A 26406-nucleotide genomic window follows, 5' to 3' on the forward strand; every position below is an offset into this window, starting at 1 on the left:
GGGTGCCAGGGAGTCTCTCCACAGCCGATATAGTTCTGCTTTCCTAGCGGTTGCCGGGAAAGGAACGCCCCGCATTGTCAACTCCGCCATCAGCCTAGGAATTGTCCAAGCACGTAGGGACGGTGTGCTGCCCCTCTCGGATGTCTGTGCTACGACCTCGTCCACCGACGCGTCGACAATGTCCGAAGCACGGTGACATAGCGGCAACTGAGAATCCCTATGCACTGACCTCACGGAAGTGTAATGAAATGAAAATGACCTTGGTAGCCAAGGAAAAATCTATTGAGATCCCACCAACTTCTCTCAGACTAACCACTGTATAGAACCTGGAAAACAACAACGGAACAAATGCAAAAGAACCAGTCAATGCGTGAGGCTCAATACCAGGACGTGTTCGTGAGGGGAGGTATGGTGACTGTGGGAGAGGGTGTTTTTTTTTTTTTTTTTTGTTTTTTTTTCCAGTGCATTGCGTTGATGATGGAAAAAAACCCCTACCTATCTAGGCGGCACGGCGGCCCGTGCCAGACTTTAATATGTGGGCGGGGAGCGAGCCGTTGCCTGCAACCGCCGTGTGCTCCATGGAACCGCGTGGGGAACGCGGAGTTCCCTGGTACCATGACCACGTGGGGATAGATATTGGCAACGGCTTGACAATCCCTGCAAACATGAGACGAGTGCCACGTGGAGAGCTGACGCATGTCCCTGACAGGGTGCTCAGTGCGGGGCCCTCCTCTGTCCCTGGGTGGCGCCGTCCGCCGCTGAAGCACTTCTGCCGCGTGGGGAGCAGCGCAGCCCTCAGGCATGAGGTCGGCCCAGGGGGGCCCCTGGCGACGAGGGCCCCATCTTGCCGAGGCTAAGCGTGCCGGCGTGGGGGCTTCACCGGTCCCTGATGGGGCACCCAGTGCGGGGGTACCCCCCCTTATTCCACGGGGGGCCGCCTCCCGCCAGCTGGGCACCTCCCCGCGTGGGGAAACGGAGCTGCCCCCTGGCATGGGGGGAGGCCTAATCAGACATGCCTCCCCCCTTGTGTAGGACGTGCCACGTGGGGGGCCCACCACTCCCTGATGGGGTGCCCAGTGCGGGGGTGCCCCCCTACTGGACGAGGGGCCGCCCCCCGCCGGCTGGGCACCTCCACCGCGTGGGGAGAAAGTGTGCCCCCTGGCGATTTAGGGGAGTGGGGGTTGCCGGCCCACAGCTGGTGGTGCTGCTGACCCGGCGAGGGAGCGAGGCAGGCACAGGCTGTGTGCCGGCCGAGAAGAGGGGGGCGGGAGCGGGTTGGGGAGGCGGGCGGGGGGTTTGGTCGTCATGTGACCACTGGCTCCGCCCCCCGCCGGAGAGCGGTGCCGTGCGCGAGCCTGGGCAGTGGAGGAGGGGGGTGCCGTGTTGGCTACATCCCCACCCCTCCCAGAGGATGACAAGGTGCCGTTTGTGAAGCGGCCAGGAGAGATGAAACCGGCGCAGCGTATGGCGGCCCCTACGCACCAAAGGGCCGACCACTGCACGCACGCCTGCACTTACCCGATCCACGAAGGAACAGCCAGGTACGAGCGCGCTTCCAAAGGACTCTGCACTACGTACGTTTGTGGGAGGGCGCCGGCCGTTTAAGTAGGTGGCCAAGCCCCTCCCACAAATACAGGCCAATGAATCGGCCTTACACATGTACATAGGAATAGTGAGGTAGATAAGACAAGATCAATATGAGTGAAGGGGGAATCAAACAATTGTAGCAGTAAATTGTTGTAGCAGTTAAGGAGTCTGAAAATGTTATTTTTTTCCTGATAGATATCTGGTCTATGAATGGTACAAGGTCCATTAATGACTAAGATGGTAGAAAGATATTTTTTACTAAAACAGAATTTCAGACTATACAGGTCCTCTTATTAATATAATGCTTTTATTGTAAAAAAAAAAGAATGTATCTATTATTTAACAAACTAAAGAAATCCAGCTTCAAAGCGGTTTGTGATGGTACTCAAGGACTGTTTGACATTTGTTTTCATTCTAGGTTTTGAACCCCTGGTGCTACTCACACAGTCCTCATGCTATGCATTTATCAGGTGCACTACCATGCATCAGCACAGCCTTGGGGGTACTTTGATGCAGTGTATCTAAATAAGGGTGGGCTGGGCTATCCTAAACACCCATCTAACTAAAGGGGTTGTCTCACTTCAGTAAGTGGCATTTATCATGTAGAGAATGTTAATACAATCAACTTACTAATATACTGTTATTATCCATATTGCCTCCTTTGTTGGTTGGATTTGTTTTTCCATCACATTATACACTGCTTGTTTCCATGGTTACAGACCACCCTGCAATCCATCAGTGGTGGTCATGCTTATACCATATAGGTAAAAACACTAGCCTATGTGCACTCCCATGGTCCTGGCCAACAGAGAAGCTGGGGCTTTTTCCAATAGTGTTCAAGCACGGCCACCATTGCTGAAGGGTGGTTTCTAACCATGGAAACGATCAGTGTATAATGTGAAAAATGAATCCAGCCAGCAAAGCAAGCAATACGGACAATTGCAATACATTAGTAAGTGGCTTGCATTACATTTCTCTACATGATAAATGCCACTTACTGAAGTGAGACAGCCCCTTTGAGCAGTAGTCCGCTTTAGACCAAAGAGCTATAAGATGCATACCAGCCTGTCACTAGCGACATTGCTCACCACCAGTTTGGTATATTATGTTTCATTAGTGACACTAATGAAAAACCAGTACACAGAGTATTTCCAAAGTATTTCTTGTCTAAGCACATGATAACATAAAGCTACCAAATACTGGGATATTGCTTTCTTTGGAATTTGCTAATATACATGTGTTAATGACTGACTTTGAATCTACTATAGCTAGCAGCTAAGGGCAGTTTAAATTACTGCTGCAATCCATTCCTTACAACTTTGGACACCTATAGACAGGGTTTTATTAGTTGTCTGTGAAGTACAATAAACAGCTGCTGACAGCCGTAGTTGATGATGGATTGGCAACTGATGGAATTTTTTAAGTTTCGGTTGCTACAGTAGTGTCAAATAGCAACATTTATTGACCTATATGTTTGCTAAGGGAAAAATACTTGCAGACAGATTTATGAGAAATGTCCTAATATTTAGTGAATTTAGGCTACAATGGTTATTACATAGATATTACAATAAGATTTGTGACACCAGCGCACCCATCAGTGCCCATATACATAGTTACATAGTTAATACGGTTGAAAAAAGACATACATCCATCAAGTTCAACCAAAGGATAGGTGGGGATGCGAATCCCAAAAGGAATTGAGACTCGGATTTCTACACGTTTTCATAAGCATTAATGTTTTTTTTACTATTAAGAATTCTTCTAAAACCTTTTTGAAACTGTCTACACGTCCTGAGGAAGTCTATTCCACAGCTTCACAGTTCTTACATAAAAGAAGCTTTGACGCTTCCGGAGACTGAACTTTTTCCCCTCCAATCGGAGGCAGTGCCCCCTTGTCTTTTGAGCGCATTTTACATTGAACAGTTTTTCACTTTATTTTTTGTATGGCCCATTTATATATTTGTATAGGTTAATCATGTCCCCTCTTAGACGTCTCCTTTCAAGACTAACTAAATTAAATTATTTTAATCTTTCTTCATAACCTCCATTCCCCTTATCAGTTTAGTCGCTCTCCTCTGTACTTTTTTCCAGCTGCAGTGCATCCTTTCTATGTTTCCTTGCCTCTTCGCTTAACTCAACATATCCTAGGACGTGTGGTACAAGTGACCAGCTTTGCAAAAAATGAAAAAGAACTAAAAATTTGATTTTCAATACTCACAAAATGTCTATGTCATATGTGTTGCCATTCAGCAATGTGTATTGCAGTCTGTCAAGGGTTTTGCTAACGTGTTGCAATATTGTATTGAACGTGTGAGAAAATGGAGTTCTTAACAGTTTATACTAGCCATATCATAAGGTATAAAAAAAAAAAAAAAAGTGCTTATACACACTGAACCCCTCCTGGCTGTCATTTTGTGCAGTGGGGACCCTAGTTTTGTCTCAATGGCAGCGGTGGGGGATAAGTCAGTATAGGCACTTTAATTTATTTCTATACCATTTTCTGCCCAAAGGAACTCTATTTGATTGAGCTGGAAAACGCCTTTCACTAAATTCAAGCAAAGCTAAGGGAGGAAACATTGGGTGAGATTTATCATCTCTCTTGCGCCTGAAAAGTGGCGTTAAAAAGCTGCAAACTAACCATTGTCCCATCTCCCACTTTTTCACCTTCTCGCCACTTATCTGAAAGGGGAGTTTGGTAAGGGTGGGAAGGGGTCGTGATCATCAGCCACAAACAATTTATCTTAATTTTTGCCAGTTTTCTGGCACAATTGAAGCCTGCAATCTATGACAGCTTAGAGCTGTTTAGGCCCACGGAATGCTTGAAGATATGCCTAATTTATGACGAGGCCTGCATCCTCCAACAGTGCAGAGGATATCAAGCGCCAGTCTTTATAAATCTCCCCCACAGTGTATTGTTAGAGTAATAGGATTTGCCCTAGAAGCAGTACTAGATGCTGTGTACTCCATGCCAGTATGAAATTGGAATAGTTTGATATCACAAATAATTTTGGTTACTCCATATTAACCCCTTCAGCCACCTTGACGTGCCGATATATCACGGTGGCTGAGATAATGTACGGAGCAGGCTACTGCGGTGAGCCCACTCCATATGTGGTGGGTGCTGGCTGTGTTGTACAGCAGGCACCTAACCACAATGAGTGGAAATGGCAATTGTGCTGAACCCTCCTGTCATTTAACCCCTTAGATGCCACGATCAACACAATCATGGCATCTGTGAGGTAAGGCACCCCTGCAGTGAAATTGCGGGAATTTGATTGGTTACCATGGTAGCCTAGACGCTTCCGTGGTAAGCTACCCGCATGGTAAGCTACCAGCTCAGCAGGGAGCATGTCAAAATCCCATTTACCCTAATAGAATCTCTGTTATGGTGAATGGGACAAGGGATAAAAAGTTCCTAGGTTCTAGCCCCCCCAAGGTGTTAAAAGCTATCCTTATAAAAATAAAAAAACAAACAAAAAACAACAACTTAATTTTAATTTAAATATTAAAAGTTTAAATCACCCTCCCCTTTCCCAATTTTACATATAAAAATATATAAATAAAAAAATATATATATCATGTATTGCCGCACCTGAAACTGTCCAAACTATTAACCCTTTTGCTACCAGCGATCGCTGGAGCAATGTGTAAACATGGCGCCCGCTCGCACATGCAGCGGGCATCATGGCCGGTAGGTCGCTGCTGTTTAAAACAGCAGAGACCTGCGGCCAATTGCTGAAACCAGCAATAATGCTGATCGACGTAAATAAAAGCTTTAGATGCCATGATCATGTGAGATCACAACATCTAATGTAAGCATCCGGGAATCCTACTGACATCCCCTGCGGCCAATGGGGATGTCAGTAGTTGCTTTGAATTCACAGACGAGACCCACAGCATTCATGCTGCAATTGTTATTTTAGCCAACAGATGGCAGGCCAACATAAGAAATGAGCAATAGACAGTAAACTCATTTTGAAAATACATGAATATTCAAAATTAAAAAAAAACATATTTTATAGGCTCATATATGAGCTTCAAAGTCATTACAAAAAAATAAAAAAAAGTTGTCAATTTGTGGCCAAGTGGCCAATTTGTCATTTTTTCATTGCTTCTCTTACCAAAAAAAATGAAATAAAATGTGATCAAAAAGTCACACACTCCAAAATGGTATCTAAAAACTACAGATTGTCGCACAAAAAATGAGCCCCCACACTGATGTGGTATCATTGTAATCACACTGACCAAGAGAATGAAGGGCATGGGTCATTTTTGCCACAAACAAAATGCTGTGGGAACAAAACCTATAAAACTGAGTTTTTTCTCTAATTCCACCCCATTTGGAATTTTTTTACCGCTTCCCACTACATTGTATGCCATATTTAATGGTGGCATTACAAAGAAAAACTTGTTCCGAAAAAAACCCCCAAAAAAAACCCTCATACAGCTATGTGAACGAAATATAAATATGGCTCAAGGAAGATATGGAAGAAAAATAAAAAAAGGAAAAATAAAAAAAACGTTGGTATCCTAAGGGTTAAAATATATATATATATATGTATAAAAAAAAATTATTCCTTGTGCGGTGAGTGCCCTAATGGTAAAAACAATAAAAAAAAATAATTATGAAAAACACGTAATTCGCCAATTTTAGTCGCCTCCACCTGCAATTTTTTTTATAACAGTGGTAAATGAAATGGTGCCCCCTAAAAAAATGCAACTTATCCTAAAAAAAAAAGCCCTCATATAGTTATGTGAACGGAAAAGTAAAAAAAAAAAATATGGCTATTGTAACGTGAAGAGGAAAAATATGAAAATGCAAAACCAAAAATGGGCCCAGTGCTTTAGGGGGTAAAGTTGCACCACAGCATTTGCGAAGCAGCTATGCTTTTGTCCTCACATCAAAACTATTGATTTGTTAAATAATGGCTAGATGACACATTACCAGTCCTCCATGTTTTCTACAGATGAAATACTCATGCACAGACACACGTCAGAGCCTCCCCAGCTACAGTATTTAATAATTCATGCTTCTCTAGGCATAGCTGCTTGTTCTCTGAATTATACGAGTTCAGCTGAGCCGGAGCTTGGATTTCTTGTACTGCTGGGGGAAAAAATGCTTTCACTAATAAACAATAGGAGTGGGTCACAGGTCTTTTGTTATTTGAACACGTTGATACATAAAAATGGGCTTCATGTTTTGAAATGATGTGTTGATGACCCCAATGAAGCAGTCCATCCTCTAAATATAATTCTCTCCATTGACTGCAAAATACTGAAAAATATGTAGTGCAGACATTACATGTATAGCAGGTGCCGTGCTTGTAATTTCAGCTCAGACTGAACACTTATCTCAAGCTAAAAGCTAACGAAATGAAAGTCATAATTGAAAGCAAATATTTAACTTGCTTTCTATTTGAAGATGAAAAAAAAACACACATGCCCCAACATATCAGTGAACAAATATTACCTCCTTCAAGACCGAGCCTGTTTTAAGCTTCCCGACTAGGCCTATTTTTGCAAATCTGACATGTGTCATGTTTATGTGGCAATAATTAGTGATGGACGAACATCGGCCGTAGCGTTTCGCAACCACGAGTTCGCGATCAAATGTTCGCAAACCACGCATTTGCGGCAGTCCCCATTTACTTTAAAGGCAGGCAAACCTGAAAAACCCTCAGGTCCTATTTGCAGCCACCAAATACTTACTAGAAGTGCACAAATAGTCCCACAACATGGACAGAGACATACCAGAGGGGGATTAATGGCAAAAATTTCCACAAAAAATATGTATTTAGGGGGCCATTTTTATGGGTCTTAAAGGGAAACTCTGAAAAATGTGCCCTGCTGGAGCCTAGATCATTTTTATTTTAGGCCACGGGAGTACAGACCCCCAAAATGAGGGATTCAACTGACAAAAGAACAAGGGATTATGTGGCTGAAGGTACATTAGGCGGTCACTGAATAACAATTTTAATGTAGGCCAGTGGAGTAGAGGCCCCAAAAATTAGGCATTCATCTGACTGAAAAGAACAAGTGATTATGTGGCTGGAGGTATATTAGACGGTCAGTGGATAATTTTACTGTAGGCCAGTGGAGTACAGGCCCCAAAAATTAGGCATTCACCTGACAGAAAAGAACAAGTGATTGTGTGGCTGGAGGTACATTAGGCGTTCACTGGCTAAAAATGTTACTGTAGGCCAGTACAGGCCCCAAAAATTTGGCATTCACCTGACAGAAAAGAACAAGTGATTATGTGGCTGGAGGTATATTAGATGGTCAGTGGATAACAATTTTATTGTAGGCCAGTGGAGTACAGGCCCCAAAAATTAGGCAATTACCTTACAGAAAAGAACAAGTGATTATTTGGCTAGAGGTACATTAGGCGTTCACTGGCTAAAAATTTTACTGTAGGCCAGTACAGGCCCCAAAAATTAGGCATTCACCTGACAGAAAAGAATGTGTGATGATGTGGCCAGAGGTAAAATTGTCGGTCACCGGCTAAAAATTTTACTGTAGGCCAGTACAGACCCGAAAAATTAGGAATTCACCTGACAGAAAAGGCATTTTATACTGCTGTATATACATAAGACAAGGACCATTCTTTACTCCGGGTGGTGGCGGATATGTGTGGCATGAGGAAATTAAATTACACGTGGACGTTGAATTCCTCTGAGATCCATGCCTCATTCATTTTTAGAAATGTGAGGTAGTCCACACTGTCGTGAGCTAGGCGAGTGCGCTTATCGGTCACAATCCCCCCTGCTGCGCTGAACGTCCTTTCGAACAGGACACTTGACGAGGGGCAAGCCACGAGTTCCATGGCAAATTGTGCCAGCTCTGGCCACAGGTCAAGCCTGCACACCCAGTAGTCCAGGCATTCCTCGCTTCTCAGAGCATCCATATTGGCCGTTAACATGATGTAATCGGACACCTGTTGGTCTAGGCGTTTCCTAGGGCTGGATCCGGAGGGCAGATGTTGATGGGTTGGCTGCAAGAATGATCTCATATCCAAAGTGACCATCTTCAAACCGCCCTCTTCTTGCCAACGCGGTAGGATTGGTATCTGCACCTGTTTTGCTGTCGGTGGAAATTCCTCTGCCAGCGCCCGCAACAGCAGAGTGCAGAATCTCTCGCAGCAAGGCCTGGAAATTCTGCATTCTGCCAGCCCTCTGTGAGGCTGGTAACATGTCCGCCATTTTGTGTTTCTACCGGGGGTCTAAGTACGTTGCCACCCAGTACTGGTCCTTGCCCTCTATGCTTTTTATACGGGGGGTCCATCTTCAAACACTGGACAATAAAGGCCCCAATTTGCACTAATGTGGCAGCAGTGGAGCGCCCTGGCTCCTGCTCCTCGCCCAGGAGAATCTCATCCTCGGTTTCCTCCCCACAGCCACGGGCAACACCAGGGATCCCTGAAAAGTTTAAAGCTCCCTTCAAAGCCTGCTCTTATTGCTCCTCCTCCTCCCACCATCCTCCTCTGACTCCTCTTCACACTCCTGCTAACTTGTCTCAGATGGAGTATTTCCCCCTCGGAATTCATTTAGCATTGTGATTTCCTCAAATTCCAGCTCCTGCTCCTTGATGGCTTGATCAAAGACACGACGCAATGCACGCTCCAGAAAGAAGGCGTAAGGTACGATGTCACTGATGGCACCCTGGCTGCAACTGACCAGTTTGGTGATCTCTTCAAATGGCCACAGAAGTCTACATGCGTCGCACATGAGCAGCCACTGGCATTGTGAAAAGAAACCAAGCTCTTCAGCCCCCAATAGCCTCTCTTTAGCCCCCAATAGCCTCATATAAGCGCTTCATTAGTATGCGCCCCATAAGACGCAGGGGCATTTCCCCCTCTCTTTTGGGGGGGGAATGCATCTTATGGGGCAAAAAATACGGTACATGCTTTACGGCGGTCAGAAGGTTCACCCAGTGGGCAGTAAAAGTTATGTACATTCCCTGCCCATGTTTGCTAGACCACGTGTCTGTGGTCAGATGAACAGGTTGGGCCATTTATATGGATACACCTTAATAAAATGGGAATGGTTGATGATATTAACTTCCTGTTTGTTCCACATTAGTATATGTGAAGGGGGAAACTTTTCAAGATGGGTGGTGACCATGGCGCCATTTTGAAGTCGGCCATTTTGAATCCAACTTTTGTTTTTTCAATAGGAAGAGGGTCATGTGACACATCAAACTTATTGGTGTGCTTGGTTTTAACGTAACTTTATTCTTTCATGAGTTATTTACAAGTTTCTGACCACTTATAAAATGTGTTCAATGTGCTGCCCATTGTGTTGGATTGTCAATGCAACCCTCTTTTCCCACTCTTCACACACTGATAGCAACACCGCAGGAGAAATGCTAGCACAGGCTTCCAGTATCCGTAGTTTCAGGTGCTGCACATCTCGTATCTTCACAGCAACCATCACCAACCATTCCCATTTTATTAAGGTGTATCCATATAAATGGCCCACCCTGTTTTTTGGCACTGACACTGTGTGCCAGAGATATATTCACTTGCTGCAGAACGTGACCATATAGCTCTAGGATGCCCTTCTGGAAGAAATATTTCCTTCTGGGGACTTTCCATTGCAGTGTGCCAATGGCCACAAATTTTCTAAAGGCCTCAGAGTCCACCGGTTTATATGGCAGTAGTTGGCAGGCTAGCAGTTCTGACAAGCCAGCGGTTAGCCGTTGTGGAAGAGGGTTATCTGGCGTCCTCAGCTTTTTATGCTCAAACATTTGGGCCACAGAAGCCTGCCTTCTGCTAGATGAAGGTGACGATGGCATGGTAGAAGTTGGAGTGGAGGACAAATGGGAGGAGAGAGAAGAAAAAGGAGAAGAGGCAGGACGTGCAGAGCTGGGAGTGTGGCTTTGTGGGTTCTGACGGCATTGCTCCGACTGGGCTCGGTGATAGGAGGCGAGGTGCCTTCTTAAGGCCATGAGCCGGCGTCCTGGGAGCGCAAGATATGACTGTGCATGGTGGATGGCTCGCTCCAGATACATTTGCAGTCTGCTTTTTGCCTCCTGTACACTGCGAGTTCTGCTTGTTTCTCCTCCTTCTCCTTCCTATCTGCTGCTCCGTCTCTCCCTCTAAACTCCCCTCCTCTTCCTCTCTTGTGGGCACCCACTTGATGTCCATGGACACGTCATCATCGTTACCTTCACCACCACTGACATTAGAGATCTCGGAGTAGGCAGCAACAGCGGGGACCACCCTCCTTGGGCTGATCTGGGTACTGTCGTCAGACCGCTGGGTGGCTACCTCCTCTTCCTCATCCGATTCCAAGAATTGCTACGCATTGGTAAGGTCTTGGAATGGATGTGAAAATAATTCCTCTGACTCGAGTGGAGGGGCTATGGTGGTGGTGTTAGTGGTGGTAAGGAGTGAATAGGGTGCAGATACAGAAGGCTGAGTGAGCCACTCAACCAACTCTGGTGCGTCCTTTGACGTAATCACATGCACCTTCTCCAACTTCTCACTTAAATTCCGGCCTGGTGCACTTGCCCGACCCCTACTACCCCTGCAGAACTGCCTGCCTCTTCCTCTGCCTGTCATTTCCAAAATGACCCTGTGCCAAATAGGGCTGCAGTAAACGAATATTTTTGTAATCGAGTATTCTATCGATTATATTTCTCGATTCATCGAGTAATCTAATAAGAAAAAGCTACTTAAAATAACGTACGTAATTAGGTATGTATAAAGTTATTGGTTTAGAGAGGGGTTAATGAAGGCACCTCCAAGGTGCTTCCATTAACCCCTCCAAACCAATAACTTTATACATGCCCATTGGGTTTGGAGGGGTTAATGGAAGCACCTTGGCATTAGGCATGTATAAAGTTATTGGTTTGAAGAGGTTAATGGAAGCACCTTGGAGGTGCCTTCATTAACCCCTCTCTAAACCAATAACTTTATACAAACCAAGGTGGTGCCTGCAGCCTCCATTAACCACTCTCTCTCCATCTGCCTGCCCCCAGCCTCTGATCTGCCTCCCCCCCAGCCTCTGATCTGCCTCCCCCCCAGCCTCTGATCTGCCTCCCCCCCCAGCCTCTGATCTGCCTCCCCCCCAGCCTCTGATCTGCCTCCCCCCCCAGCCTCTGATCTGCCTCCCCCCCCAGCCTCTGATCTGCCTCCCCCCCAGCCTCTGATCTGCCTCCCCCCCAGCCTCTGATCTGCCTCCCCCCCAGCCTCTGATCTGCCTCCCCCCCAGCCTCTGATCTGCCTCCCCCCCAGCCTCTGATCTGCCTCCCCCCCCCAGCCTCTGATCTGCCTCCCCCCCCAGCCTCTGATCTGCCCCCCCCCCAGCCTCTGATCTGCCTCCCCCCCCAGCCTCTGATCTGCCTCCCCCCCCAGCCTCTGATCTGCCTCCCCCCCCAGCCTCTGATCTGCCTCCCCCCCAGCCTCTGATCTGCCTCCCCCCCAGCCTCTGATCTGCCTCCCCCTCCAGCCTCTGATCTGCCTCCCCCCCTCCAGCCTCTGATCTGCCTCCCCCCCTCCAGCCTCTGATCTGCCTCCCCCCCCCTCCAGCCTCTGATCTGCCTCCCCCCCCTCCAGCCTCTGATCTGCCTCCCCCCCCCTCCAGCCTCTGATGTGCCTCCCCCCCCTCCAGTCTCTGATCTGCCTCCCCCCTCGGGTAACGCAACCCTCCCTCCCCAGTATTAATCATCGGTGGCCACAGGGTCCCCCTCCTCCCCCCCCCTCATTGGTGGCAGTGGCAGTTCCGATCGGAGCCCCAGCAGTGTAATGCTGGGGCTCCGATCGGTTACCATGGCAGCCAGGAGTCACGCTACTGAAGTCCTGGCTGTCATGGTATGTTAGTGAGCAGAGAGCAGCGCATTATACTCACGTGCGCTGTGGCCGCCGGTCGCTCCTTCTCATAGGTCTGTGCGGCGCATTGCTAATGCTTACAGCATTAGCAATCCGCCGCACAGACAGAAGAAGGAGCGACCGGCGGCCACAGCGCACGTGAGTATAATGCGCTGCTCTCTGCTCACTAACATACCATGGCAGCCAGGGCTTCAGTAGCGTGACTCCTGGCTGCCATGGTAACCGATCGGAGCCCCAGCATTACACTGCTGGGGCTCCGATCGGAACTGCAAACTGCCACCAATGATATATGTGGGGGGGAGGGGGACCCTGTGGGATAGTGTGGTAGTGCAGTGGCCACAGTCCCTCCCCTCCTCCTCCTACGTCCTAGACTGGTCTTCAGCGGCAGCCGCGCACAGTGGGGAGGGAGAGACTCCCTCCCTCCTCCTCCCTCCCTCCCTCCTCCTCCCTCCCTCCTCCTCCCTCCCTCCCTCCTCCCTCCCTCCCTCCTCCTCCCTCCCTCCTCCCTCCCTCCTCCTCCCTCCTCCTCCCTCCTCCTCCTCCCTCCTCCCTCAGCTGTGCCGGCCGGCTCAGTCCTGCCTCTCTGGCCTCCGGAGGACACGGAAGCGGTGAGTGAGACGCTTAATTTCACTCCCGCTCCGTGATCACGTGATTTAAACGATTCCTCGATGCAGGGAAACTGCATCGATGAATTTTTTGACTCGATTTAATCGAGTTATTCGAATAATCGTTTCAGCCCTAGTGCCAAATTTCCTGGAGAAGAGCAGTATTTGTTGAAGCAAGTATACTGCAGGCCTCAATAAATATTTGGTGGAAGCTGGTATATCAAACCTCTTAAGCAGTATTTTGTGGTAGCAGGTGTATTGCAGGCCTCATTTAATATTTGGTGGAAGCAGGTATATCAATCCCCTTAATCAGTATTTTGTGGAAGCAGGTATATCTCAGGCCTTAATTAATATTTTGTGGAAGCAGGTACAAACCGGATTCCAAAAAAGTTGGGACACTATACAAATTGTGAATAAAAAATGAATACAATGATGTGGAGGTGCCAACTTCTAATATTTTATTCAGAATAGAACATAAATCACGGAACAAAAGTTTAAACTGAGAAAATGTACCATTTTAAGGGAAAAATATGTTGAATCAGAATTTCATGGTGTCAACAGATCCCCAAAAAGTTGGGACAAGGCCATTTTCACCACTGTGTGGCATCTCCCCTTCTTCTTACAACACTCAACAGACATCTGGGGACCGAGGAGACCAGTTTCTCAAGTTTAGAAATAGGAATGCTCTCCCATTCTTGTCTAATACAGGCCTCTAACTGTTCAATCGTCTTGGGCCTTCTTTGTTGCACCTTCCTCTTTATGATGCGCCAAATGTTCTCTATAGGTGAAAGATCTGGACTGCAGACTGGCCATTTCAGTACCCGGATCCTTCTCCTACGCAGCCATGATGTTGTGATTGATGCAGAATGTGGTCTGGCATTATCTTGTTGAAAAATGCAGGGTCTTCCCTGAAAGAGATGATGTCTGGATGGGAGCATATGTTGTTCTAGAACCTGAATATATTTTTCTGCATTGATGGTGCCTTTCCAGACATGCAAGCTGCCCATGCGACACGTACTCATGCAACCCCATACCATCAGAGATGCAGGCTTCTGAACTGAGCGTTGATAACAACTTGGGTTGTCCTTGTCCTCTTTGGTCCGGATGACATGGCGTCCCAGATTTCCAAAAAGAACTTCGAATCGTGACTCGTCTGACCACAGAACAGTCTTCCATTTTGCCACACTCCATTTTAAATGATCCCTGGCCCAGTGAAAACGCCTTAGCTTGTGGATCTTGCTTAGAAATGGCTTCTTCTTTGCACTGTAGAGTTTCAGCTGGCAACGGCAGATGGCACAGTGGATTGTGTTCACTGACAATGGTTTCTGGAAGTATTCCTGAGCCCATTCTGTGATTTCCTTTACAGTAGCATTCCTGTTTGTGGTGCAGTGTCGTTTAAGGGCCCGGAGATCACGGGCATCCAGTATGGTTTTACGGCCTTGACCCTTACGCACAGAGATTGTTCCAGATTCTCTGAATCTTCGGATGATGTTATGCACAGTTGATGATGATAGATGCAAAGTCTTTGCAATTTTTCGCTGGGTAACACCTTTCTGATATTGTTCAACTATATTTCTGCGCAACATTGTGGGAATTGGTGATCCTCTACCCATCTTGGCTTCTGAGAGACACTGCCACTCTGAGAAGCTCTTTTTATACCCAATCATGTTGCCAATTGACCTAATTAGTGTTAATTGGTCTTCCAGCTCTTCATTATGCTCAAATTTACTTTTTCCAGCCTCTTATTGCTACTTGTCCCAACTTTTTGGGGATTTGTTGACACAGTGAAAATTTGAATCAACGTATTTTTCCTTTAAAATGATACATTTACTCTGATTAAATGTTTGATCTGTCATCTACGTTCTATTACAAATAAAATATTGACATTTGCCATCTCCACATCATTGCATTCAGTTTTTATTCACAATTTGTTTAGTGTCCCAACTGTTTTGGAATCCGGTTTGTATATCAATTTCCTTAATCAGTATTTTGTGGAAACAGGTATATAGAACCCCTTAATCAATATTTAGTGGAAGCAAGTATATTGCACCCCTCAATCAGTATTTTGTGGAAGAGGTATATAGAACCCCTCAATCAATTTTTGGTGGAAGCAGGTACATCGCACCCCTCAATCAGTATTTTGTGGAAGCAGGTGTATTGCAGGGCTCAATAAATTTTTGGTGGAAGCAGGTATATCGCACCAATTAATCAGTATTTTGTGGAAGCAGGAATATAGAACCCCTTAATCAATATTTGGTGGAAGCAGGTTTATCGCACCCCTCAATCTGCATTTTGTGGAAGCAGGTGTATCAAACCCCTTAATCAGTATTTTGCGGAAACAGGTATATTGCACCCCTCAATCAGTATTTTGTGGAAGCAGGTGTATCGCAGGCCTTAATCAGTATTTTGTTGAAGCAAGTGTATCGCAGGCCTCAATTAGTATTTGGTGGAAGCAGGTATATAGAACGCCTTAATCAATATTTGGTCCCATAGTAGAAGGTGCCTTAAGAAGATTAGGGTGGGTGTGTGCACACTGGCTTTATACAAGACAAGTGTAGGTCGTGGGCTGCAGCGGGGATCATGCCAGAGAGGGCAGAAAAGGGCAAGTGGGTTTGAGCCTCTGGGACAACAGGAGCAGAAGCTAGGTGAGTAGTGTGTCACTCTTACTGCAACACTTTTCATTGCATTTATCCAAAAATAGTAAGGCTGTCCTTACATGGTCAGGTTTTGATCAGGTTTTCAGTTTTAAAGCTAAAACCAGGTGTGGATGGTAGAGGCAGAGATAGTATAAATTGAAGATTCTATTTACCCTTTTTTTTTACTCACACCTGGTTTTAGATTCAAAACTACTAGGGATGAGCGGACTTGAGGATGTTCGGGTTCGGCCGAACTTCGGGTCAGAGTTCGGGTTCGGGATCCGAACTTGACCCGAACTTGACCCCGAACATCATTGAAGTCAATAGGGACCCGAACTTTGGTGCACTAAAATGGCTGTAAAATAGTCATAGTAAGGGCTAGAGGGCTGCAAAAGGAATTAAAATGGGGGTAAGAGCAGGACAATTGCCATTCAAACAAATGTGGATAGGGAAATGATTTAAAATAACATAGAATATAAAAAAAATAATAATCTTGAACTAGGAGGCGGAGGTCAAAGTGGAGTAGGAGGTTGAGGAGACGGTAGACGTGGAGGTGTAGGTGGAAGCGGCAGTGGAGGAGGAGGAGATAGCCTAGACTGTTTGTGTTTTTTGTTTTGTTTTTCCTTTATTTATTTTTAATTTGGGAAGGCCCCAAAACATTGGAAAATGGTGCAAGACCGCACCCTCCAAGCCACTTGTGAATGACTGGCTTGATAACCATGGAAATGATTCCTCTTCCTCCTTCTCTTCGTCCTGTGCCACAACCTCTTCCATCATCGCCCAAAGCGTTTTTTCAAGGAGACATAAAGTTGGGATAGTAACACTGAGGACAGCATCATCGGCACTGGCCATGTTGGTGGAGTACTCGAAACAGCGCAACACGCCACACACATCCCGCATGGAGGCCCACTCGTTGGTGGTGAAGTGGTGCTGTTCCGCAGAGCAAGTCACCCATGCGTGCTGCAGATGAAACTCCACCATCACCTGCTGCTACTCGTACAGTCTCTTCAGCATGTGCAAGGTGGAGTTCCAACTTGTGGGTACGTCGCATATGAGGCGGCGAGCGGGAAGGTCAAAGTTACGCTGCAGCGCAGATAGGCGAGCAGCAGCATGGTGAGAAAGCTAGACAGGCTGCACTTTCTGCAGCAGCTCTGACATATCGGGGTAATTTTTCGGTCTGTTGTTCCATGCCCTTCCACAGGTTCTGCGTGGTGTGGGGTTTTTTCCCCCAAACAGATGAGTTTCAAAACAGCCTGCTGTCGTTTCCCACTGGCTGTGATGAAGTTGGTGGTGCAGGTGTTACGCTGACTAGATGAGGAGGAGGAAGCGGAGTAGGAGGAGGAGGCAAAAGGGGGCAATGAGAAACGTCCTTCAAACGTCCCTCGGTGCTGGAAGGACATGCACCTTAGGCTCAGCCGCCAGTGCATTTACCGAGTGTGCAGTTAAGAAGATATAACGTCCCTGCCCGTGTTTACTGATCCACGTATCGGTGGTTATGTGGACCTTGCCACAGATGGCGTTGCACAATGCACACATGATTTTGTCTGCCACTTGGCTGTGCAGGGCAGGGATGGCTCACCTGTAAAAGTAATGGTGGCTGGGAACCATGTACTGTGGGACAGCCACCAACATAAGATTTTTAAAAGTCTCTGTCTCCACCAGACGAAATGACAGCATTTCAAAGGCCAGGAAATTTGAAATGCTGGCATTCAGGGCCAGGGATCGTTGGTCGGTAGGAGGGTACTTCCTCTTTCTCTCCAGTGTTTGGGGGATGGACAGCATAACGCTTCCATGGGACAGTGTGGAGATGCTTGGTGACTGTGACCGTGGTGTTGCTGCCACATCCTCTGTTTGCGGCGTGGCAGGTGCCACTGTCACTCCAAGTGGCCAACACTGCAGCAGGAGGAGATCTTTCGTGATTTTTGAGGTGTGTACTCCACTGCAGATCGTGCTTTGCATTTAGATGCCTGGTCGTGCAGGTGGTGCTTAAGTTTAGAACATTTTATGCCTCGCTTCAGGCTCTGATTTTACAGTGTGCAAACCACTTGCATCTTGTCGTCAGCACATTGTCTGAAGAACTGCCACGCCAGGGAACTCCTTGGAGCTGGCTTTGGTGTGCTCAGTCACTGGGTGCGGTAGGCAGTAGCAGGCGTACTGGCTAGGGGACGGCCACTCTGCTTTTGCACCCTGCTCCCTTTTTTTGCTGTGCAGCTGGCGCTGTGTGACCACCACCTCTTCCTCTGAATTGCACATGTCACTCGCATGACCTTGATTCCATGAGGGATCTAGAACCTCATCATTCTTCACATCATCTTCCACCCACTCCTCAGCCCTGCCCTCCTTGCCGGTCTGCACTCTGCAGAAAGCCACAGCAGTTGGCACCTGTGTTTTACACCATCATAGACTTGCTGCAGTGGTCCTTTCATGTCCACATCCTGAAACATAAGTGGTTGGGCATCAGTGCACTCAATTTCTTCCACTTCTGGGGCAGGGCTAGGTGTATGGCCCACGGAAACCCTGCTAGTATGGTCATCAAAAAGCATAAGAGACTGCTGCATAACTTGGGGCTCAGACTGATTGCCTGATTTGCAAGGGGGTGAGGTGAAAGACAGATGCCCATGGGCTTCAGGTGCCAACTCTGTGCTTTCAGCAGAAGACTGGGTGGGAGACAATGTGAAGGAACTGGAGGCACTGTCAGCCACTCAATCTACTACCTCCTCTACTTGTTCTGGCCTCACCATTCGTACACCGGTATTCGGGCCTACAAAATAACACTGAATGTTCTGTCGCCTACGTGCACCTGAGGAAGGTGATTCATTTGGGTGTGTAGCTGGCACAGATCGACCACGTCCTCTCCCTGCAACAGGAGCTCAACCAACACTAGCAGCACCACGACCAGGGTCAAATCCCTTATTGGATGCTCTCCTCTTTCTTTGAGCTCACCCACTGAACTAACAGACAGATTAACTATATAAATTTCCCTGTCACGTACAGTATGCAGTGCAGGTGTACCTCACACCAAAAATGGGTATATGTCACCCACCGAACTAACAGACGGATTAACTATATTAATTTCCCTGTCACGGATGCAGTGCAGGTGTACCTCACACAAAAAATGGCTATATGTCACCCACCGAACTAACAGACTATTATATTTTTGTGTCAAGGGTACAAAGATGGTGCAAAAAAATTGCTATAGGTAACTCACAGAATTAACAGCCAGATGAATTATTATATTTCTGTGTCAGTGTTGCAAATATGGTCACATGATGCACCGGCCAATCACAGCCATGCCATTACTTGGCATGGCTGTGATGGCTTCTATATGCCTACAGCTTAAAAGATTGTTGAGTGGCTGCCCTGCAGCCTTTCAACAAGCTTTATTAAGTGCCCGAACACCGATCTTGAACCCAAACTTTTGCTGCAAAGTTTGGGTTTGGGTACCAGAACTCGCAAAGTTCGGAACGGACCAAATTTGTTTTTGGTGATTTTTCTGACGGATCAGAGGAAGGGCAAAATAATCAGTGATGTCAACACAAACTTACTGCTGACACCCTCTCCACTCTGTCGGGGAGCTCTACTTGTATAAGCGTTTAATAGAACAGGTTCTGTAGACATCTATGTGGAATCAGCTGATGACGGTGTAAAAGGAGTGCACTTCTTCTTGGCGCTAACATCGACCTGTAAGCCCGAGTTCATACTTGAGTTACTTGGTCAGTTTTGGCTCCATGACTGCCCAAATAAGAGTGCAGTGATTCTAAGAGCAACGCCTGTCACCTGCATGTCATACTGACTCACAGTATCATTTCACTACCACAGCAGACTCCCTATGCGTGTTACTGCAAGGCACCTTGTTCTACACCACTATAAAGGCTCTCTGCAGCCAGGAAATAGTTTTTTTTTAAGTGATTCTCCGCATATAAATTTGGATGAAACCAAATTTTTTCAGAACATTCGGCGAACCGACTGAATCAACATTTTTAAACATTTGCTAATCTCTAGTTTGCACACTTGCAATTTTTAATCTACAAGCAGGATTTTATGAGATTCTGACTGTGTTAGGTGTCCACCATAAGCCAATCTATCATCTGCCCATTTAACTGAGCTTTGAAAAAGTTTTCTTAGCAGACCAGGTAGTGGTCCTGCTGGGTTACTGTAGCTAACTTCCTATTCAAGGGAATATAGTAATAGTGCTGTGTATAGTCCCTCTGCATTTCCAGGGCAATTGGAGCTACTTTGGCTCAGTAAAAATTTGAGTCCAACTGAACCTTTTAAAAAATTCGACAAACAAGAACCAAATCAAATCTCAAAAGGTTCACTCATTACTAGTGTGAATACAATGAAAAACATGGCATACAGGGCAGATGCTATTTTAACATAGCATCACTGTCCAAGAGGCATGACTCATTCATCGAGTTGTTCTGCCACTTTTCCATCTGACCTGTTCATAATTTTCTTGGTATGCTGCATGTTTGCACCATTATGTTTTTATCTTTGTTGACCTATTTTTGTTGAACAAAATACTGCTTTTTAAGATGCTGCTTTATATTGTCTGTGGAAGGATTAAGAAGACTTAATCGTAAAATAGGTTAGTGTGAAGTTGGATAGAATAATAAAGTACCACTCCCTGATGTACCTGGCTGATGACTACCTTGCCGTAGGACTTTTAAAACCTAACTGAAATTAAAGAAAGATTCAGAGTTGTGTTCCCTAAAGTGTTCAAAGGCTGTTTGCATTTACTATTGCCCAGCAGTCAGAGGCTTTAGCTGTTAAGAATCATGTGTGTAACTTTAGTACTTTAGCATTATATGTGAGGCTACCCAAAAATGAGTCTCTGATGATGCCGCTTGTTATTTATCGCAGCTTGAGAGATGAAGTCAGTTGCGTGCCTATTGAGAAGTGAAGCTCTGACTTCTCACAAATCTAAGGCCGACAGCATACGATACATTGCAAAATGATTTATTCATTAGCTCTTTCGGAAGAAGAGCAGATTCAAGATTTCAAGTTTGATTCCCCCCTCCCCCTTCCCCATTCTAATTTCTTATCAGATTTTTGAGTGGGAAATGTGTGAGTGCACAGCATCACTTATTAAAGGCTATGGGCATATTTCTACTACTGCATTCTGCTTATTTTGGGATAAAAATGATTATTAAAAATGTTCGAGCTTTTCTTCCACATCTTTAATTTTAACTGTATTTGCAAACTAGCTATCTCTCCATTTAACAGTGAATCTGTCAGGGAGCTCCCCTGATGGCTCGATCTGTAACCCTTATCTCTGAACAGCTTAACACTCATTTTAGCTGATTTAGCTGATTAGAATTTATATATCATGAGTGTTTACGAGCTACAAGGAAAGTACAAATAACACACTTTCAGGGGACCGTTGCTAAGGCTCAAAATGGGCCACTTTAGAGCTATTTTACTAATATAAATGTACGATATCAGTAATTAAAGTACAGGGTGGGCCATTTATATGGATACACCTTAATAAAATGGGAATGGTTGGTGATATTAACTTCCTGTTTGTGGCACATTAGTATATGTGAGGGGGGAAACTTTTCAAGATGGGTGGTGACCATGGTGGCCATTTTGAAGTCGGCCATTTTGAATCCAACTTTTGTTTTTTTCAATAGGAAGAGGGTCATGTGACACATCAACTTATTGGGAATTTCACAAGAAAAACAATGGTGTGCTTGGTTTTAACGTAACTTTATTCTTTCATGAGTTATTTACAAGTTTCTGACCACTTATAAAATGTGTTCAATGTGCTGCCCATTGTGTTGGATTCTCAATGCAACCCTCTTCTCCCACTCTTCACACACTGATAGCAACACCGCAAGAGAAATGCTAGCACAGGCTTCCAGTATCCGTAGTTTCAGGTGCTGCACATCTCGTATCTTCACAGCATATGTTGTTTTTCTTGTGAAATTCCCAATAAGTTTGATGTGTCACATGACCCTCTTCCTATTGAAAAAACAAAAGTTGGATTCAAAATGGCCAACTTCAAAATGTCCGCCATGGTCACCACCCATCTTGAAAAGTTTCCCCCCCTCACATATACTAATGTGCCACAAACAGGAAGTTAATATCACCAACCATTCCCATTTTATTAAGGTGTATCCATATAAATGGCCCACCCTGTATATTGCAAAAATGGTCAGTATCACTGCCCCTACACATATACAAAAACAAAAAAAAAACTATGACAGTTACACTTTAAGTACTAATAATGCTGGGTTATATATCCTATTCATAGTATAGATCCTGACAAATGAAAAATGATTCCAATTTACATGCTGTTAATAAATAAGTCTAATAAAGAGTAATACCTTTACTTACATGATGTCAAAGTGTATAGCAATGTCCATCTATTGAGCGTGTGCTGGTGGACATACAGTATATCACAAAAGTGAATACACCCCTCACATTTTTGTATATATTTTATTTATTTATTTTTTATTTAGTACATGAAAAATTTGGTGCAATTATAGGTATCAAACGTAGATGATACATTTTACAGTTTTTGTGAAAAACAAAGACATAATAGTATCAATACTAACAACGCATACAAAAAGTGTATAAACTCTCCCGCCCCTCCCTAGCTAGTATACCTCCAAATTCCACCAAGTTAGTTATATGAATACAGTGGATATAAAAAGTCTACACACCCCTGTTAAAATGACAGGTGTCTGTGATGTAAAAAAATGAGACAAAGATAAATCATTTCAGAACTTTTTTCCACGTTTTAATGTGACCTATAAACTGTACAACTCAATTGAAAAACAAACTGAAATCTTTTAGGTGGAGGGAAGAAAACAAAAACAAAAAAAACTAAAATAATGTGGTTGCATAAGTGTACACACCCTCTTATAACTGGTAATGTAGCTGTGTTCAGAATTAAGCTGCTCTAGTTGGTCTTTCCTGAAATTTTCTTAGTCGCATCCCACAGCAAAAGCCATGGTCCACAGAGAGCTTCCAAAGCATCAGAGGGATCTTATTGTTAAAAGGTATCAGTCAGGAGAAGGGTACAAAATAATTTCCAAGGCATTAGATATAACATGGAACACAGTGAAGACAGTCATCATTAAGTGGAGAAAATATGGCACAACAGTTATATTACCAAGAACTGGACGTCCCTCCAAAATTTATGAAAAGACGAGAAGAAAACTGGTCTGGGAGGCTACCAAGAGGCCTACAGCAACATTAAAAGAGCTGCAGGAATATCTGGCAAGTACTGGCTGTGTGGTACATGTGACAATAATCTCCCATATTCTTCATATGTCTGGGCTATGGGGTAGAGTGGCAAGACAAAAGTATTTTCTTCCAAAGAAAAACATCCAAGCCAGGCTACATTTTGCAAAAACACATATGAAGTCTCCCAAAAGCATGTGGGAAAAGGTGTTATGGTCTGATGAAGCCAAGGTTGACAAAAGATATGTTTAGTGAAAAAACAACACTGCACATCACCAAAAGAACACCATACCCACAGTGAAGCATAGTGGTGGCAGCATCATGCTTTGGGTCTGTTGTTCTTCAGCTGGAACTGGGGCCTTAGTTAAGCTAGAGGGAATTATGAACAGTTCCAAATACCAGTCAATATTGGCACAAAACCTTCAGGCTTCTGCTAGAAAGCTGAACATGAAAAGGAACTTCATCTTTCAGCATGACAACGACCCAAAGCATACATCCAAATCAACAAAGGAATGGCTTCACCAGAAGAAGAACAAAGTTTTAGAATGGCCCAGCCAGAGCCCAGACCTGAATCCGATTGAAAATCTGTGGGGTGATCTGAAGAGGGCTGTGAACAGGAGATGCCCTCGCAATCTGACAAATTTGGAGTGTTTGAGTGAAGAGTGGGCAAATATTGCCAAATCAAAATGTGCCATGCTGATAGACTCATACCCAAAGAGACTGAGTGCTGTAAAAAAAAAATCAAAAGGTGCTTTAGCAAAGTATTAGTTTAAGGGTGTGCACACAGTTTGTTTTTCAATTGAGTTGTACAATTTATAGGTCACATTAAAAGGCGGAAAAAAGTTCTGAAATTATTTATCTTTGTCTCATTTTTCTACATTACAAAAACCTGACATTTTAACAGGGGTGTGTAGACTTTTTATATCCACTGTAAGTAACTGTATAAGTAATATCTTGCAAGTCATATTATATCCCTATATGTACGTTCCCTAGTGTTCCTTTCAGAATTTCCCTAGCATACCATTACGTATATTTGAAGGCCCTTATGAGAGATGTGATTTCCGTTTGTGGAATATGTTTGCTAATAAAAATCCTCCATCTATGAAATAAGCTCTTAGTCTTTTTCTCTTTTTGTGTTTCTGTTTCCAATTTGTCTATGTGCATGTAGTGCGACATTTGAGATATCACCTCATTTATTTGTGGTATACTTGGTCTCAGCCAATGTTGTAAAATACATCTCAAGGACACTAGCAATGCTGTATCCACAATCAGCTGAGGCTTGGATTCTTCAATGAATACATGAAAGTGTATTGACCCTGGAGTTAGGCCTAACTTATACTTCCATGTGCGAGCTATCCAATCTATACATTTTTTCCAGAACTCTTGCTCATAGGAGCACTGCCAGATACAATGTGTCAAATCCGCTCTCTCTAATCTGCATTTGAGACACTCCCTAAGATGCTCATGGTTTTCAATCTTGTTAGAGAAATAAAATGCATATATGGCCAAGTGTATCAGGTGAAGGTGAGATTCCCTCCACTTCTCACATGGGACTGCTTTACAAACTCTGTTCCACCCTTGTAGGAAATCTTCAGGTGTTGCTTTGATCTTAAGTGTCTTTTCCCATTTTTTGAATAGGGTAGCCTCTGCTTTCTTGTCTTCCGTTTCCCTAAGGATTTGATAAATGGAAGAGAGAGACTGTTGAACGAATTAGTGTGGTATTGTTGCATTCTGTAGTGACGTCTAGTAACCTCTGCCGGCAAAAGTGAATAACCTGCTGGTATTGCAGAAAGTGTGACTTGCTGAGGTTATATTTACTACAGAGTTTAGGAAATGTAAGGTATCTATTCTCTGAGGTCGGTATAAGGTCTAAGAACGTAGCAATTCCCTTCTCTCTCCAAGTCTCGAACATCTTATAGCCCTTGGGGAAATTCCCGGGTGGCGCCAGAGGCCCATTTCTCGAGAAGCCAGAAAGGGCCTTTTATCCAATTTGCGCTTTTCCCTCCAGGCTATCATGGTATCTCTAATGATAATCGAGTGTTTCATATGTGTTGGCAAAGTATACCACCTTGAGTTCAGTAAATTAACCAGTGGCCACGGAGAAGCCAAATGTTGCTCCGATAGGCAAATAGAGTAATGGTTGGTCTTGTGTATCCAATCAATACAATGTCGAAAAATACACAAGATATTATAAAGTCCCAGGTTAGGTAAGTTTAACCCCCCCCCCCCCCTTTACCTTTGGGCAGCATTAGTTTAGACAGGGCTATCCATAGTCTTTTCCCAGACAATAGGAAGGTGGTAAAAATCTACTGGAGCTCTTTGATATCTTCGTGTTTCAGCAATATTGGTAACGTCTGGAGAGGATATAGTAATTTTGGGAAGCAGACCATCTTGATTAAGTGGCTTCTACCTGTTAGGGACAGTAGCAGACCCTGCCACCTCTGCAAGTCTTTGGCAATTGATTTAAATAGGGGAACATCATTTAGCTTATATAGGGAGTCAGATGTTTTCCCTATTTTAATACCCAAGTATGTGATATGTGAATTTGCCACCGGGATTTGTGTACAGGTGTCGGGCAGGCGAGATTTCAATGTTGACGTGTTCAGTGGTAGTATTTCACATTTGTCTATGTTTACCCTGAAACCTGAAACTGGACCAAAGGAGTGTTGCAGTACTTTTTCCAAGTCCTCTACCGGGTCTACCATGAAAAGAAGAAGATTGTCAGCAAAGAGCGAGGTGTGTACCTCCTTCTCACCTACTCTAATTCCCTAGAATATATCTCCATCTTCCAATATCCGCGCCAGGGGCTCTAAGGCCAGATTAAACAATAGAGGCAATGGAGGGCAGCCCTGGCGAGTTCCTTTTATGTAATGTGAAAGGTGCGGATAGAAATCCCGGGATAGAAACCATTGCTTTGGGGGCTGTGTAAATGGCAGATATAAATGTTCGGAAAGGGCCGAAGAATTGCATCCCATCCAGCACCTTCTCTAGCCAATCCCACCTAACATTGTTGAAAGCCTTCTAAGCGTCAATCGCTATCAGCAAAAGCGCGGATAAGTTATGTGGCGTCCACTGTACGGCGTATAACACCGCCAGCACCTTCCTTATGTTGGATACTGTGGATCAGTTCTTAATGAACCCTGATTGGGAAGGTGTTACAAGACCTGGCATAATAAAAGAGAGCCTATCTGCCATGATTTTGGCAATCAATTTGAGATCAATGCTGATCAGTGATATTGGACGGTAAGAGGAAAGTTGAAGTGTATCTTTCCCTTGCTTGGGAATCCGTTTTATACACTCACCTAAAGAATTATTAGGAACACCTGTTCTATTTCTCATTAATGAGATTATCTAGTCAACCAATCACATGGCAGTTGCTTCAATGCATGAAGGGTTGTGGTCCTGGTCAAGACAATCTCCTGAACTCCAAACTGAATGTCAGAATGGGAAAGAAAGGTGATTTAAGCAATTTTGAGCATGGCATGGTTGTTGGTGCCAGACGGGCCGGTCTGAGTATTTCACAATCTGCTCAGTTACTGGGATTTTCACACACAAC

General features: G+C 44.8%; 1 protein-coding gene across 1 annotated transcript in view; it reads left to right on the top strand.

Moving 5' to 3' along the window:
- The window catches only part of LOC122931703 (WSC domain-containing protein 1-like), a 54633-nt gene that overhangs the window by 10946 nt on the left and 17281 nt on the right, over positions 1 to 26406 (top strand). The gene's annotated exons all lie outside the window — the stretch shown is intronic.

Source organism: Bufo gargarizans, chromosome 3, assembly GCF_014858855.1.
Source record: "Bufo gargarizans isolate SCDJY-AF-19 chromosome 3, ASM1485885v1, whole genome shotgun sequence".
NCBI lineage: Eukaryota > Metazoa > Chordata > Amphibia > Anura > Bufonidae > Bufo > Bufo gargarizans.